A 17,214-nucleotide genomic window follows, 5' to 3' on the forward strand; every position below is an offset into this window, starting at 1 on the left:
GATAGGCCTGCCTCCCCAGTGCTTTCTGCACGCGGTGGACTCACTCCCTGAGCGCCTTTGCCCAGGTCGCCCCTCGCGTACACCTTTCTTGGTTGTTTCCTTCACCCATCCACGGGGTTTTCTCCCCATTAAAGGCTGTTCCCTACCAAAATGGGACGCAAACCTCACATCTTAGTCTCCATTGTCATCTACGCTGTCTTTGTTGCTAACGGCTTCCTGAGTGTGCATTGTTCATGTATTGCAGTGTTTCTCCATCTATTAGAATGCTTCTGGCATGTAGCACATTGCCAAGCAGATAGCAGGGGCTCAAGAACTGTTTAAATTAACTTTTATTTTACAAAACGACAAAAAAGCATTATTTTTGCATCAATCCGCATCCATAGCAATTGATTTGATAATCTGTTGTGCTCTTTAGGAGAGACATTGTTTTTCTACGTTTATATTTTCCAAGATGCTTTGGACACTTGGTTTATTAAAACATTTATCGATTACCTATTATGTGTCAGACATTACGTTAGATTTTGTAAATTCAGTGGTGAAAAACATGGAGCTTATGATTCCGTAGGAAACAAGCTGGTCAACAAGTAATTGCAGATCTGTGATATGAAAGAGACAGTAATGTGACAGTTTAAAAAAAAAAACAACTTTTGTTTTAAAACGAAGAGTTGCTGAACAAGTGTTTCCTTACTCCCCCCTCCCAAATTAATTTAAGCACTTTTTAGTGGCTAGAAAACAGACTCCTGTAAATTACCCTCAGTAATGAGGAAATGAATTCAGTTTGGTGGTACTCCACCCAACTTTAATATGGATAAATGTTTAGAGCAGAGTCTGATGCATAGCGAGTGCCCTATAAATGTTAATCGGACTGGCTACATAATCTGTGGGGCTCAGTGCAAAATGAAGACGTTCAAAAATTAAGATGACAATAGCAGAGCACTAAGCCAAGTGCAGGGTTCTTCCGAGAGTGGGGTCCCGTGCAACTACACAGGTGGCACGGCCATTGAAGCCTGCCCAGAATGTTAGCAATTATTATTATTACTCATAATGCCTTGAGAAATAATAAGAGCAAGTGAGGTACAAATATTTACTCACTGGAATCACTTTCTGCCTCACATACCAAGTGCCCCTTTATCTTTTGTGCTTTAGTATCCCAGTCTTGAAAAAGATGATACTGGGAAAAGTAGAGAAAGTAAGCACCGCTCAGCTGGGGCTTGAGCTGGGCAGTTTACCAAACTCTAAATCTGCTGCAGGTGGTAGTGGGAGCGCGTGAGGCAGGTGGGGAGGGAGGTACACCAAGGAATTTTGGAAGTAAAACACTTCCTCACAAAAGTTCTGCCATGTGTGGTTAAGAGCACCGTATTTCATTCCGAGCACAATACCAAGGTTGGTAATTTTTTTGAAAGCCAAATGTTAATCTCTGAAAACGGTCTGTTGGCACTGCACCTCTTCTTGAAGAAATTATGTTTTATTGGGATTTATGTCAGAAAACCACTTTCCTTGCGTACTGTTCTCAGAATTGCACAAGTAAGACCCGAGTGTAAAATATATACCTATGAATTTCCTTGATCCTAAAACAGCTCTTTCCTGATTTGTGGGTGATAGTACAAACATCACACCTGAGAGGGCCGTGCTGCTAGCTAGAGGGAGACTCACAGGGACAAATTCTGTGTGTTAAAGCCATGGAAGTATGAGCCCGTCTCCATAGACAAAACCAAAACCTTGAGTCAGTACATCAAGCTTAATTTTATTGCTAAAACTGTTTGATTCAGACAATTGCCATGGATGGTGCTCGGCACTGCCTCTGTCTCCATGAACAAACAATCAATTAGAAGCCTGCTCTTTAAATGCGTTTAATAAGACATGCCTGGTGTTTCCTAGATGCCTTCTAACTCTAATGGGTAGGCAGCAAGCCAAGTTCCCCAGGCTGAGGACTCAGTGTTCCCTTTTAGACATTCCTTACTTGTGGGTCAGAAACTTTGGGGCACATACATAAACACATTATCAATTTACCTATGTACAGACTCTTCTTTTAACCTCAGGCTCCCACTAGTTCTGCTCTGTGGGTGAATTCACCACTACTGCACATACTTGTTTATCTTATTCCTTAGATGATCTATTCTAGCATGTGGATTGCTACCTTGAATATGCTTAAGGTAAAAATCACTTGTTGTATCTTAGCCTACTTTTTAATGTCTTCAAATAACATTTTTCCCAGTAATAAATGTCCTGTGTTTATTGTTAACATTTTGGAAATGAACTATAAAGACAACAAACATTACCTGTGATCATACCACTCAGAACTAATTACTTCTAAGACTTTTCTGAATTTCTGAGCATTTCTATAATTGTTTAAATTGGGGTCATACTATATATACAGTTTTATAATGTGTTTTCTTCCTCACTAAACATTTTATAAAGAATTATCTTCTGGGGCTTCCCTGGTGGCACAGTGGTTAAGAATCTGCCTGCCAATGCAGGGGACATAGGCTCGAGCCCTGGTCTGGGAAGATCCCACATGCCGTGGAACAACTAAGCCTATGTGCCACAACTACTGAGCCTGCGTGCCTAGAGCCCCTGCTTGGCAGCAAGAGAAGCCATTGCAAGGGGAAGCCCGCGCACTGCAAGGAAGAGTAGCCCCTGCTCACCGCAACTAGAGAAAGCCTGCGTGCAGCTACAAAGACCCAATGCAGCCAAAACTAAATAAATAAAATACATAATAAATTAAAAAAAAGAATTATCTTCCCTGGCCATTAGATAGTTTTAATAGGTATAGTTTTTGTTTGTTTGTTTGTTTTTTGCGGTACGCGGGCCTTTCACTGTTGTGGCTTCTCCCGTTGCGGAGCACAGGCTCCGGACGCGCAGGCTCAGCGGCCATGGCTCACGGGCCCAGCCGCTCCGCGGCATGTGGGATCTTCGCGGACCAGGGCACGAACCCGTGTCCCCTGCATTGGCAGGCGGACTCTCAACCACAGCGCCACCAGGGAAGCCCAATAGGTATAGTTTTTAATCACTGCTGTATCAGTTATGAATTGGGTTCAATTGCCTGTAACAAAAACTTGAAATAATAATAATGTTGATCATGTTAGCTTACACTTATTACTGAGCACTTAAATGCCAGGCATTTTTCTCACAAAAGAGCAAGAGAAATGGCTCAAGAAGTAGCAGAATGTTACAACTTTCAGAGGTCATTCTGCTCATAGTTTTCAGTTATTTTAAGTCACATATATTAACCCATTTAATTCTCACTCCAAACCTATGAGCTAGGTTACTATTATTCTTTCCATTTTATAGGTGAGGAAACAGGTATACAGAGTGGTCAAAACAAATTAGAGTTTCTTATTTATTTTATTTATTTATTTTATTTACTTACTTATTTATTTATTTTTTGTATAATGAGAAGTCAGGAATAGGGAGTCCAGGACTGGTATGGCAGCTTCAGGATATCCAGGCTCCTCCTTCATTCTTTCTTCTCTGTTATCCCTAGTGCTGGCTTCTAGACTCAAATTGCCTCATGGTCACAAGATGGCTGCTGGAGCTGCAGGCATCATGTCTACAGTCCAAAAAAAAAAAAGAAAGAGTAGGACAAAGTTCAAAAAGCATATGCTAGCTGAATCACCACCCACCCCCCACACTCAAGGAACTTATTAAGTTGGAGACAGCAATACCCACTTATACTTAATTAGCCAGAACTGAGTCTTGTAGCCAACCCTATCATCAAGGGAGGCTAACCACTCTTATTCTCAACAAAATTAGAATTCTGTTTGTAAGGAAGAAGAGGGAAAGGAAAGATGTTGTGGATACATTAAAAGGGTACATTTCATTACATGGTTGTAGCATAATTGATTTATGTAGAAACAGTGATGATGATGATGATGATGATAATAAAAGCTAACACTGAATAAGAACTAACTACATGCCAGATACTGTATTTATCATTTTATCTGCACTATCTCATTTAATCATTTAATCCCCATTCTACGGATGAAGAGACTGAACCTTTGAGACATTATAAGGCTTTCTGACAGTATATAAGGCTGAGGGAATAAAAGGTAATTTAAGACAGTTCCTGTGTTTTCAAGGAGCTCTTAAGCTAGTGAGGTACACAGTATTTGTAAAATTGAGTTTTAGGTTAGTTTTACATGGTTCATAATTGAGTTATCTTAATTTTAATCAGATTAGTTTTATATCATCCAAGATGCCCATCAATTACTATCCAGTCCCAGAGAGTAACAATAGGCCGAGTAAAAAAACTTGTTTACAGGTATCTATACCTTTTATGAGTGTCACTGAGCCTATAGTCAGAGACTGTTTGAAGCACAACACACAAATAGACAAACATAGTTAACTTGACTAAGCTTTGGGGTGCCAGACATTCGGTCAAACATCATTCTGTGTGTGTCTGTGGAGATGTTTTGGGATGAGATTAACGTTTGAACAGGTAGACTGAGTAAAGCAGGTTGTCCTCCCTAACGTGGGCAGCCTTCATCCAATCAATGCAAGACCTGAATAGGACGTCTGAAAGAGGCTGTGTAAGAGGGAACTTCACCTGCCTAACTGATTGAGCTGGGACGTTGGTCTTCTGCTCTCGGACTGGATCCTGAAGGCACTGTGGCTGAGGCTATTAGCTAACAACACACGTGGTGGGGGAAGGTCACTCTTGAAAGGGAGACCTAAGCGGGCACACTTCTGTTACTGAACTCACGTTCCGAGTTCATGTGCCTGACCCACAGTGAGGCCAAACAAACCGAAATGTTGGACTTTGGAGTAGAGAAAGGTTTACTGCTGAGCCATGAAAGGAGAATGTGTGGCTTGTGTCCCTCAAACACTGAACTCCCCGAAGGGCTTCAGCAAATCATTTTTAAAGGCCAGGTGAGGGAGAGGGTGGTCACAGGGTACGTCATCAGCTCATGCACAATTCTCTGATTGGTTGATGGGATTGATCCTTAGATAGGCCTACATGCACATGATCATCAGGTAGTTAATTTCTTGCATTTGGTGGTGGTTTTTAGCATCTGAAAAACTCAGGAAATATGCATGAGATACTATTACCTGGGTACTTCAGAGGAGCTACAGCAGAGGATATGGGGGAGGAGTCTGTCCCAGGAAGGCCCCATAGGGTCCTGCTCAGTTACACTCACATGATGGCTAAAGTCCATGCCTTGCTTCATGCAGATCCCCTTATTCTGACATTATTGGGGAGCATCTCCTTCATGGGTCCCATGGGTCTTTCCTACTAAGGGGAAAAATTGGAAGAGGGAGGCTCTTGGGATGAACTACAGCTCCGTAGCTGCAGCTGCTCTTGGGCCACAGCTGACACCCATCTTGTCCCGCCTCCGCTATCCTCACGCTCATGTCACTTCTTCAAATCTTGATGGCTCACCCGTAGTGGTCTGAGCCCCTTGTCACCATGTCCTTCTCAGGTCAGGGTTGCAGCACTTGTCCATCTGCAGTACAATTGTCAAGTAAGTGATATGAAGAGACCTGACTAGATCACCTGGGTTCTTTTTTCTTGGCTGTGCCATGCGGCATACAGGATCTTAGTTGCCCAACCAGGGATTGAACCCATGCCCCCTGCATTGGGAGCTTGGAGTCTTAACCACTGGACCACCAGGGAAGTCCCAGAATCACCTGGGTTCTACACGCATTCCTCTCAACTCCTGTGGTATCACAGTAACACTATCTCTTCCTGCTGAAGGGGTTGGTTGGCAGTCGTGAGGCATCGTATCCCGGGCTCAGCATTGATCTTTGTACCTGGCAGGTTGGCGGCAGGTTGGCAGCAGCTAGGTAGGTCAGTCTTGGTAAGTGGGAATGTACATCAGGCGTCAGAAAACTACAGCCCTCGGGCCAAGTCTGGCTTGCAGCTTGTTTTTGCACGGCCCATGTACTAAGAATGGGTCTTAATGTTTTCAAAGAGTTGAAAAAAAATCAAAAGAAGGTTTATGTTTATTTACTTGTTTATTACCTGACTCCCGCTGCTGAATATGTTTCTTTTTATTTATATTTACCTATTTATTTTATTATTTATTTATTTTGGCTGCACTGTGTCTTAGTTGTGGCATGCGGGATCTTTAGTTGCGGCATGCATGTGGGATCTAGTTCCCCCACCAGGGATTGAACCCACGTCCCCTGCATTGGGAGCATGGAGTCTTAACCAGTGGACCACCAGGGAAGTCCCTGAATGTCAGCTTCTTCAAAGCAGGGACTTGGCTGTTTTATTCATGCCAGAACCATCTCGCATCGCAAAAGCACATAATAAAATGTGAATCTATGGAACCCTTGTGCATTGTTGGTGGGAATGTAGAATGGTGCAGCCACTGTGGAAAACAGTTTGGCCCTTCCTCAATAAATTTAACATAGAATTACTATAGAACATAAACATAGAAATACCCAGCAATTCCACTCCTGGTGTATATACTCCAAAGAACTGAAAACAGTGTTTGAACAAAAATTTGGACATGAATGTTTATAGCGGTACTATTCACAACAGCCAAAGGTGGAAACAACCCAAATGTTCATTAGCTGATTAATGGATAAATAAAATATGGTATATTCATACAAAGGTATATTATTCAGCCATAAAAAGGAATGAATTACTACCACATGGTTGAATCTGGAAAACATTATGCTAAATGAAACAAGCCAGACACAAAAGACCACATACAGTACTGCATGATTCCATTTATAAGAGATATCCAGAATAGGTAAATCTATAGAGACAGAAAGCAGATTGTGGTTCCTCCTTCTGGGGGAAGGCGGAATGGGGAGAGCCTGCTCAATGGGTATGAGGTTCCCTTTTGGGGTGAAGAAAATGTGCTGGAACAAGGTAGTAGTGATGGTTGCACAACATTGTGAATGTATTAAATGTCACTGAATTTCACATTTTAAAACGGTTAAAATAATAAATAGTATGTTATGTGCATTTTACCACAGTGAAAAAGGACATAAAAATTAAAAAAATTAAATCTATCACTGAATGTTTGACATTTGCATTGTTTCCACATTTAAAACTAACCCTGAGATAAATATCTTTGTACATTTTGGTTAGGACAGACTTCTCAGTTTTGAATCACTGAGTCAAAGGAATATTAAAGAATTTAAGGACTTGATAGACATGATCAAAATGCCCTTTGGAAATCTGTACCAAATTCACTCTTCTTATTCATTCAATAAACATAGAATAAACGTGTAGGGTTTATATTCTCTGCTAGAACTGGGAGTACACTGAAGAATAAGCCACAGTTCTCAGGGGGTTGAAATTTAACTGGGTGATACAGTCATGTAAGTAGCCAGTAACAATAAGGGATAAGAGATGGAAGTTTAGGGTGACACTGAAACAAAGAAGGAGGACTTAATTCCCTCTGGGTTAGGAAGGGAGATGATATCTAGGAGATCTAGGAGTTTTCCCAGCCTGGGTCAGCTACTCTCACCAATTCTGGACATCATCTTAAAAAAGAAGTTGCAATTCTTAAGAATTTTATAGATTAAAACTTTTACTTCTTAAAACTACATTTATTTGATTGTTGGTGAAATAAAGATTTTTTTCATGTTTACTGACCATTTCTGTTTCTCCCTTAGCCCATTTTTCAATTCGGATGTAAACATTTTTCTCAGGATGTTGAAGAGTTCTTTATATAGTAAGGATACCTCTGTTACAGTTATTTTCATGGGAAATATATTCTGCTAGTTTGTAGTTTGTTTTCAAATCTTGTGTAGGGTGGTTTTTAAAGACAGCTTTATTGAGGTATAATTTACATACCATAAAATATGCCCACTGTAAGTGTACAATTCAATAATTTTTAGTAAAACTTTTAGTAAAATTTAAAGTATACAATTCAGTGAGTATATGTGTATACATATGTAGACAAATTCTCTCTATACGTATGCACACACATATATATGGTGTATAAATATAGAGTAACTATAGAATTGTGCAGGGTGTTCTAAAAATATGTATATATCTTTCACTGTATATAGTCATAGTGTTTTTATTATTATTTTTGAGCTCAAACTACTGTAGAGATTAAAAACACCAGTAAACAAGTCTTCAACATTCTTTTTGGAACCATATTTCATAATCAATTGTTATTTGTTTTCCTGTCTGGAACATCAGAGGAGGCACACAGTTATGGGGGAAAAAAATCACGTTAGATTTTTTCACATGGAGAGACCTTCCGCACGAAAAGCAAAGAGGCAGAGATTTAATTGTTTAGCCTCACTGCTGCTGTACTGGAAACTCTGTGACTTGGTTAACAGGCAGCCCGCAGGCATGTGGGAAGATCAGAAGACGGAGCCCTCTGTGAGAAGCTGCCTCAGTTACCCAATCCTGATTTAGGGCAAGATGACCTCTGCTCTAGCACTGCCCTGCGTTTTGACTTTCCTCCCGCTCCTGGCTCCACGTGCACACAGTGTCCCATTTTAAAGCACCTTCTTCTTTCTCTTTTTCCTTTCCTGAAGTCTGACTCCTTCTAGAATGCTCTTGGCTCAGTGTTACCTGTTGGAGAGGAATGACTTCTAGATGATTCCCACTTTTAGAGGGCACTTCAGCTCAGGTCCTTGCCTTGATGGTCAGAACATATCACCTCCAGGCATGCTCCCTACATCTCATCCCTCTCCTGGGATTTCATCTCCCTTTGCCCCATCCTGCCACACCCCGAAGACAGGGAGGCTGGGTCGCCCAGGTATGCCTTTGTCTCCTGGGCTTTTATGCTGTGAAGTCAGTGTCATTATCTCTATTTTCAGTTGAGGAAGCTGAGCCCAAGAGAAGACAAGGGGTTTTGCCAAGATCCACAGGTTAAAGCAGTACAGACATTGTCCTTCTTTGTTCCTGCCCATGACTTGTTTGGGGAATCCCTTGCTTTCCATGTCTTGGTAAGAGGCAGAGCCTGCCTCACAGTATAGATGCTTGTTTTCCCAGCCTCCCTTGTAGCAAAGGTATGGACCTGTGATCTAAGCTTCACCAATCACACGCCCCTTGTCCAGAGTTAGACAGCAGGCTGGAGCCACACAGGAGCAGGGACCACAGAGAACTCTCCCTGGTGGCAGTGGTGGTCACAAGAGTGGCGGAGACCAGTGCCCAGCCACCATGCAGCATTCCAAGAGGGGCTGCTCCTCTGTTGGAAGTGATGCGTGGAACCTGGGGTTTAAACCCTCAGCATCATGGGAATCTTGGGAGTGAGTGAGGTCCCCACTCACTATGAACTGGGCTATGAACTGTCATCTTTTTTGTTGTTGTTGTTGCAGTACGCGGGCCTCTCACCGTTGTGGCGTCTCCTGTTGCGGAGCACAGGCTCCGGACGCGCAGGCTCAGCGGCCATGGCTCACGGGCCCAGCCGCTCTGCGACATGTGGGATCTTCCCGGACCGGGGCACGAACCCGTATCCCCTGCATCGGCAGGCGGACCCTCAACCACTGCGCCACCAGGGAAGCCCTGAACTGTCATCTTTTAATGGGCCATATAGTTTTGGGTAATGAGCCTCTTAGTGTCAACCTCGACACACTGAGGATCAGAGAACTTTCCCACAAATTTCGGCATTGCCTAAGTGCCCTGATACCCAAGTACAATTCTGGGAGAAGGGGAAGGTTGTGGGCCTCTACATATAACGAAGATTATATTTTTTTCCCATACACATAGATAAGCGTTCAGAGCCAGATATAGTGTGACGTAGACAAATAAAGAAAATATTATATCTTGTATCCAGGTGTTATGGAGCAGAAAACAGCTGCACTTGGGAAATAATTCACGTTTTAATTTTATTTAGATCTCCTTTTCCCCCTACCCTCATAATCGTAGGCATGATGATTGACTATTCATACTGAGAAGGAAAACCTGGTCTGGATCTGAAAATGTTATGGCTGCTCATTAGGACATCCTCTAGTTCTGTTGACTGATGCTGAGTTGAAAGACAGGGTCTGTGAAGGAGCAGCCAGCATCTGTCCTTCCATTTCACCTCCTATTTGACCACAACTCTGACATCAGCCCTCTTTAGGAATGCAATGCTCGATTCCCTGGGAAATTCTGAAAGAGCTGGAGACACGAGAGGGAAGGAAACAAGGGCTGCTGATAACAGGCTAGTGTCTCAAAGCCTGCAAATCTACACGGAATAAGTTCTCAGACCTGGGATCTTGAGGCTGAGGGGGAAGAAGTACAGGAGTGCCCCGAGGGAGACATAAAGAAGCAAGGACCACGAAGAACTCTCCTTGGTGGCTGAAGTGGTCACAAGAGTGGCCCAACTGTTTAGCTGGAGCCAAAAAGACTAACAAAAACTCAGAGAATGCAAATAATTAAATGCTCGTTGCTATAGGAATTGCTGGTACTTAACTTACCTAAAAAGGTCCCAAGACAGCACTCCTATTTGAAGTGAGAGCACAGGCCCACAGAGAGGTAAGCACATCTCTAGTTAGCAGCAACATCAGGATGGAAATGGGTGAGTGTTGACTTCTCTCTGGTGTGATTATGCAACGTGACTGCTGTTTCTGGTTAACTGAATGTTCCAATTACTTGTACGTGTTCACTGATATCAGAAAAATGTCAAGCTTGTTGGCAGAGTATGGAGCGTACAGAAGGTGTCGTGGGTGGTGGAGTGGAAAGAGGATGAGCTTTGGAGTCAGACGTGGCTTTGAATCCTCATCTCAGCCACTTTCTAGCTCTGGCTAGGAACCCTGGGGTAGTTTACTTAGTCCCCCTGAGCCTCGACTTTCCCATCCAAAGATAAGGATGAAATATTTATCCCTGCTAGGATTTCATAAGGATTAAATGTTAATATATGTAAAGTATCTTGCACATATGTGGTCAATAGTGTATTAATGTTATTATTCTCATTTCTTGTCCATGATTAAAAGTTAATCAATAAGAGAGTACTTAACTCAGTACCAGATATTAATGTAGTTTCATCTCTGCTGGTAGGGACCCAAGGTCAGGAAACAATGGGTATTAAGAAAATAAAAGGTGAAAACTTAAATATTGTCCAAATTGAAGAGCGTAATCAAGGCTGCTATGTTTGGATGTTCAGGTTGTTTACCACTCAACACAGGGGTACAGTTCACACAAACCCAATGTAGATGGTGCCCTCTGGATTTGTTCAGTACAATCTGAACAGTCATATGTGGTGGCTTTCAAGATAATAGATGATTAATAGTCTTCAATGAATAATTGGATGTTTTGTAAAAGGAGACCAGAAAGCAATTAAAGATGTCTTTGGATTTGGTGGTTGCAAGGGCCCTTGGGGATTATCTAGCTCAAATTCCTAATTTTTCAGATGAGGAAACTGAGCTCCAGAGAGGGAAAGGGACATGCCTCATGCAGGGCAGAACTGGGACAAGAACCACGTCTTTGGTTCTTTGCTGATTGCCGTTCGTGTTGATGAACAACTTTCTTTGTTGGTAGGAGTTAGTATTCTGAACTACATCTTTTTTAAAAATATATTTATTTTTGGCTGTGTTGGGTCTTCGTTGCTGCGCACAGGCTTTCTCTAGTTGCAGCGAGCGGGGGCTACTGTTGATTGAGGTGCACGGGCTTCTCATTGCGGTGGCTTCTCTTGTTGTGGAGCACGGGCTCTAGGTGCGCGGGCTTTGGTAGTTTTGGCACACGGGCTCAGTAGTTGTGGCTCGCGGGCTCTAGAGCATAGGCTCAGTAGCTGTGGCGCATGGGCTTAGTTGCTCCACAGCATGTGGGATCTTCCCAGACTGGGGCTTGAACCCGTGCCTCCTGCATTGGCAGGTGGATTCTTAACCCCTGCACCACCAGGGAAGCCCTGAACCACATCTTAAACTTCCGTAGAGAAGGAGGATTTATAGCTGCTTTGCTTCTTTTAATCTTTGTCAGGAGCAGACTCAGGATAGCTAAGCAGAAATTTGTTTAGCTCTGAGTCTTTGCAAGTTTTCTCAGGTCACAGGATTCCTGTTGAGCAACACCCTTGAAAACATTTTGTTTGCTTCTGCTTTGACTTGATATTAGCTGGCAAGCTGTGTGGTTTAGTAATACCCTCAACCAGGTTGCTAGCTTGGTAGTAATCTGAGAACAATGTCTCTGGAGGCCTGCTGAGCTCCTCTGAAGGTTGCTATGGAGAATTGATGAACTGCTCCAAATTATAATTCAGAATTAAACAGGCAGAGCCTTAGTGGGGCCTATGGGAGACAGCAGGAAGCTGATATCGGGCAGTAAGTGCCTTGGGCTTCCAATTAATAGTCGGCTATGTATTGCCAATTCATTTTCCCTATCCTCCACCGCCAGAAATCAGCCAGTAAATGGATAGGTTGGAGGCAATATGCCACTAGGTGCCATGGGGTTGCCAGGAAGGCTAGTTGGTCTCTATCAGTGGCATAGACTTGAGGAATTCAGAGAGTGGAAGAGTGCTGAGGGCTGACGCCTTTGGGAGGGGACTGTGTGGAGGAATTGAACCTGAGCCATGCTGTGATCATTGGGTAGGTTTGGAGCAGAGGAGGTAGAAAAGATGAGAAGGGGAATGCATTTTAGGTGGGAGAAATGACAAGCTCAAAGGCTTAGAGGGAGAAATATACCAGATGTGTTTGGGAAACGAAATATGGATCAATCTAGTTGGAATAGTGAGAAGTTACGAAAGGAAGCTTGGTCTAGCTTGGTAGGTTCTTAACCTCCAAGCTGTGGGGTTTTGACTTTACTCTGAAGGTAATGGAGAGCTATGAAAGGTTTCTAAGATGTAGGCAGCATTGGTAAGTAACTTCAATTTAGTCTTTGAGTCTTTGACCTAAATATAGGTAGAAGAATAAGAAGGGATGCTGAATGACCAAAAGGGTAGATTATGCTGGTCATTTGCCTATTGCTCTCGGCCCTTATCTGCCTTTCTGTGCTCTGGTATGTATCAGAGAGAGACAAATGATACTTTCCAGACTCCCGAGCTAGCCGGTTTCTGTTTAGGTTTTGTCAACGAAAGGCACTGGAAGATGAAAGGAAGAGAGAATTGCCTCCCTTTCTGACTCTGGTTTCTTGTGGTGTGTTTGGCATCAGTGACAGCAGTACCACTGAGTAGTACGGCGTTGGTGGTGGTGACAGCATTGGCTCTAGTGACAATGGCAGCAGTGGATCTGGGTGGTGCCTGTGGACACAGGAGCAACAACCTGTAAGTGCAGGCTCCCGGGCTCCTGCTCAGATAACTGGGCTCCAACAACCAACAGGAACCTTAGGGATACTGTGCCCCGGGCTTCAGGTAACATTTTTGCACTTCTAGCCCAGAGTGGTGATGGTTTCCTGAAGTTAATAATCTTTGAGTAATCGCCCCTCTCCTCTTCTGCTCCTCCATCTTTTCTAATACTCTTGTAGCCAGTTCCTTTATTAAATTCTTCTGTCTGAAATACCTAGAACTGGTTTGCTTTCCTTTGATTGGATCCTGATTCATACAGTACGTAGTATACTCTCTTCACTTGGTTTCTACGGCACCACACAGGGTTCCCCGCCCAATCCTAGTAGACACTTTCAATCTCCCTTGCTGGCTGATTCTCCCTCTTCAACTTGACTCTTCATATTGGAGTGCCCTAGGGCACGAGAACGGTTAATGACTTCCACGTGAATAGTTAATTTTCCAGTGATCTAAAGCCTTAACCTTATCTGAATACAGCTCCATCACCCAGGAGCGCGGGAATACTTTCTTTTTATTGATGGGGAAATTTAAGATTTCTTGCCCTAGGGACTATTTTATTCATACCATCTTGAGAGGTGATGCCACATGTTGCTTCTACCTCTGAAGCTGAGGCTAATCCCAGATTATTATAGCTGAAGAGGAGTCAAAAAGGATTTGCTCACTCAGTAAAAAATAGGATTGTCCCCAGTAAAAAACCCACAGTCCCAGCACTGGTCATCTCCTTTGCAGGTTCAGAAACTACTTTTTTGTTGAGCCCACCCTGAAATCTATCAAATTCGACAATATAAAGTATCCCAGTAAAATACTTACACTTTTCAGATGTTAGCAATATAAAACGTAAACCACCATTTAAAATAATGAATTACTGCTGATGGGCATTAGTGGTTTTAAGATAACTGAAGTATCTCAGCAATATTGAGTGTTACAATCTATAAACATGGCGTACACCTCTCTGTTTAATTAGGCCTTCTTTAATTTGTCTTGGCAATGTTCCGTCGGAATTTTCAGCCTTATGGTCTTGCATGTGTTTTGTTAAAATTATGAAAATGAATTCTACAATTTTATATCTAACTTTTTCTTCTTAATATTACTTTCAAAGCATTCTATCACGTCCTTTAAGGGTTTTATTAACATTTGTGGGACTTCCCTGGCGGTCCAGTGGTTAAGACTCCACGCTTCCGCTGCAGGTGGCAATGGTTTGATCCCCAGTGGGGGAGCTAAGATCCTGCATGCTGCGTGGTACAGCCAAAAAAAAAAAAAGTAATGGCTGCATAATCCAGGTGGCAACTTTTAAACCACTAATATTACTGGTTTTGCTTAATACCTTTCCTTAGTGATCATTTCATTTTATTTTTTAGTTTTTTTAGTTTTTGTTGTTGTCGTCTTATCGCACCAAGTTTTATAACATCAGTTTTATTGTATTAAGCAGGTCCAGTGTGGCACTGAGCCCCTTGAGGAATACAGCCTAGAGTAATTGCAGGCTCAGTTCCAAAGCCAACACTTCAAATAAAGAGATGTTTTAGTGCAAATGTCAGTTTACCTTGAATATCTTCCTAATCATGTAAGCAAGATTTTCTTGCCAACATTAGAAGTATTAATTAGTCCATGATCTCTTAGCTACTTCATTGTGGTTAAAAAATCTTCTACATTTTGACCACATCAAACTTAAAAACTTTTGTGCATGAAAGGACACAATCAACAGAGAGAAAAGGCAACCTATGGAATGGGAGAAATTATTTGCAAATCATATGTCTGATAAGGGGTTAATATCTAGAATAAATAAAGAATTCCTAAAACAAACAAACAAAAACCCCAAATACCCCAACCAAAAAATAGACAAAAGACTTGAATAAACATTTCTCCAAAGATGAATACAAGTGGCCAACAAGCCTGTGAAAAGATGCTCAACATCACTAATCATCAGAGAAACGTAAATCAAAACCACAATGACATATCACCTCACACCCATTAGAAAGGCTATAAAAAAAAAAATAAGAAGGGTTGGTGAGGATGTGGTAAAATGGGAACCCTTGTGTACTGTTGTCAAGATTGTGCAATGGTGCGACCACTATGGAAAACAGTATGGAAGATCCTCAAAGAACTAAGAATAATACTACCATGTGATCCAGCAATTCTATTTCTGAATATATATCCTAGAGAATTGAAAGGAGGGTCTCAAAGAGTTATTTGTTCAACCACATATAGAGTAGCATTATTCACAACTGCCAAGAGGTAGGAGCAACCCAAATGTCTATCAACAGATGAATAAACAAAATATAGTACATGCATACAATGGAATATTATTTAGCCTTAAAAAGAAAAGAAATCCTGTCACACGCTACAACATGGATGAAACTTGAGAATGTTATGCTGAACAAAATAAGCCAATCACAAAAAGGTAAATACTGTATGATTCCACTTACATGAGGTATGTAAAGTAGTCCAATTCATAGAGACAGAAAGTGGAATGGTGGGTACCAGGGGCAGGTGAGCGGGGGGAAAAGGGGGGTTGTTTAATGAGTATAGAGCTTCAGATTTACAAGCTGAAAAAGTTCTGGAGATCTGTTTCACAACAATGTGAATATACTTAATACGACTGAACCGTACACTTAAAAATGGTTAAGATGGAAAATCTTATGTTAGGCTTTTTCACTACACACAAAAAAATAGTCTCCATTTTGCTATATTTCGAGGATTTTGTGGGGGAGCCCTACTGATTCAATCTTTACTCAAATCTAATCTTGAACTTAAATGTCTCTATAATACTCCATATTACTAGATGGCTGTGCTGAATTCCATCACAAAGCGTATAAACCCACAATCATTCAATCAACAAGCATTTAGCGAGCCTCTTTCTGGTATGTGAGGTGGGCATCTGTTACATTCTGGAGTTACAGAGCTGAGTAAACGGTTTTTGCCCAGGAACTTGCAGGCTTACCCTGTTGTGCTGTCTGATTCTGTCTGAAGCAAATCAGTACAGGCCATCCCTGACACATTCCTGGAGACCTGAATCATGTCCACTCCCTCTGCTGTGTTCAACTGCTGATAGAGTCCTGGGGACTAAATAGAACTCTCATGGGTCAGTGAGATGAGAGTGAGATGAGACTGTCTTCAAAACCCAACCAACTTAGGACAAGACTGACTTCTTCCAGAATGCTCTGAATTTCTCCTGCCCATCAGAAGACTGGTAAGGATGATTCTTTGCAAATATGTGGCCAGCTGAACCTGACCTTCCCCACAGCCTTCTGATCCTTGGTTTAATGCTCGAAATATAAGCCTCCCCATTATATATCTTCTTTCACACCCTCGTCTGCATTCTGCTCTGTGTTGCCTTTTCCTACTGCTTTGCTCCCCTAAAGCCTCCCACTGCACCCCCTGGAGCCTCATCCTATGCTAAGCAAACCCTACCAAGGAGTGTGAGCTCTTCATGGAAATTTCCCTCTACCTCTTGGCTAATAGAAACCCAGAGCTCCTCCGAGAGATTTCTCTGCAGCTCTCTCAAAAGGATACTATGCATTGCCCACATCTCGAACACCTGGGGTCAGAAGGTAGGTTAGCAGCCCTCCTTCCTTCCCAGGGCTACTTCTGAACTATTTCTAGTATGAAGGTCCTTGGTCCTACAACTACCGTATAACCTGGGAGCAGGGCAGTACACCCATCTCTGCCCTGCTCTCTCCCCACTTCCTTCATCTCCTCTCAGTCACTGAAAATTTTTTGGAGGTGTTATCATTAAGAATGTGGGCTTTGGGGCTTTCCTGGTTGAGAGTCCGCCTGCCGATGCAGGGGACACGGGTTCGTGCCCCGGTCCGGGAAGATCCTACATGCCGCGGAGCGGCTGGGCCTGTGAGCCATGGCCGCTGGGCCTGCGCGTCCAGAGCCTGTGCTCCGCAATGGGAGAGGCCACAGCAGTGAGAGGCCCGCGTACCGCAAAAAAAAAAAAAAAAAAAGTGAACAGAAGAAAATAATTATAAATTGATATATGTTCTATGAAGAGTTTGAGACAGAATGAAGGAGAACCATGATGGGAAGGGGGTTAGGGAATGAGGTGCCATTTAAGCTAAGACATGAAGGAAGAGAAGGAGGATGACATGAGATAAAGCAG

The sequence above is a fragment of the Delphinus delphis genome, chromosome 1 (assembly GCF_949987515.2).
Source record: "Delphinus delphis chromosome 1, mDelDel1.2, whole genome shotgun sequence".
Classification (NCBI taxonomy): Eukaryota; Metazoa; Chordata; class Mammalia; order Artiodactyla; family Delphinidae; genus Delphinus; species Delphinus delphis.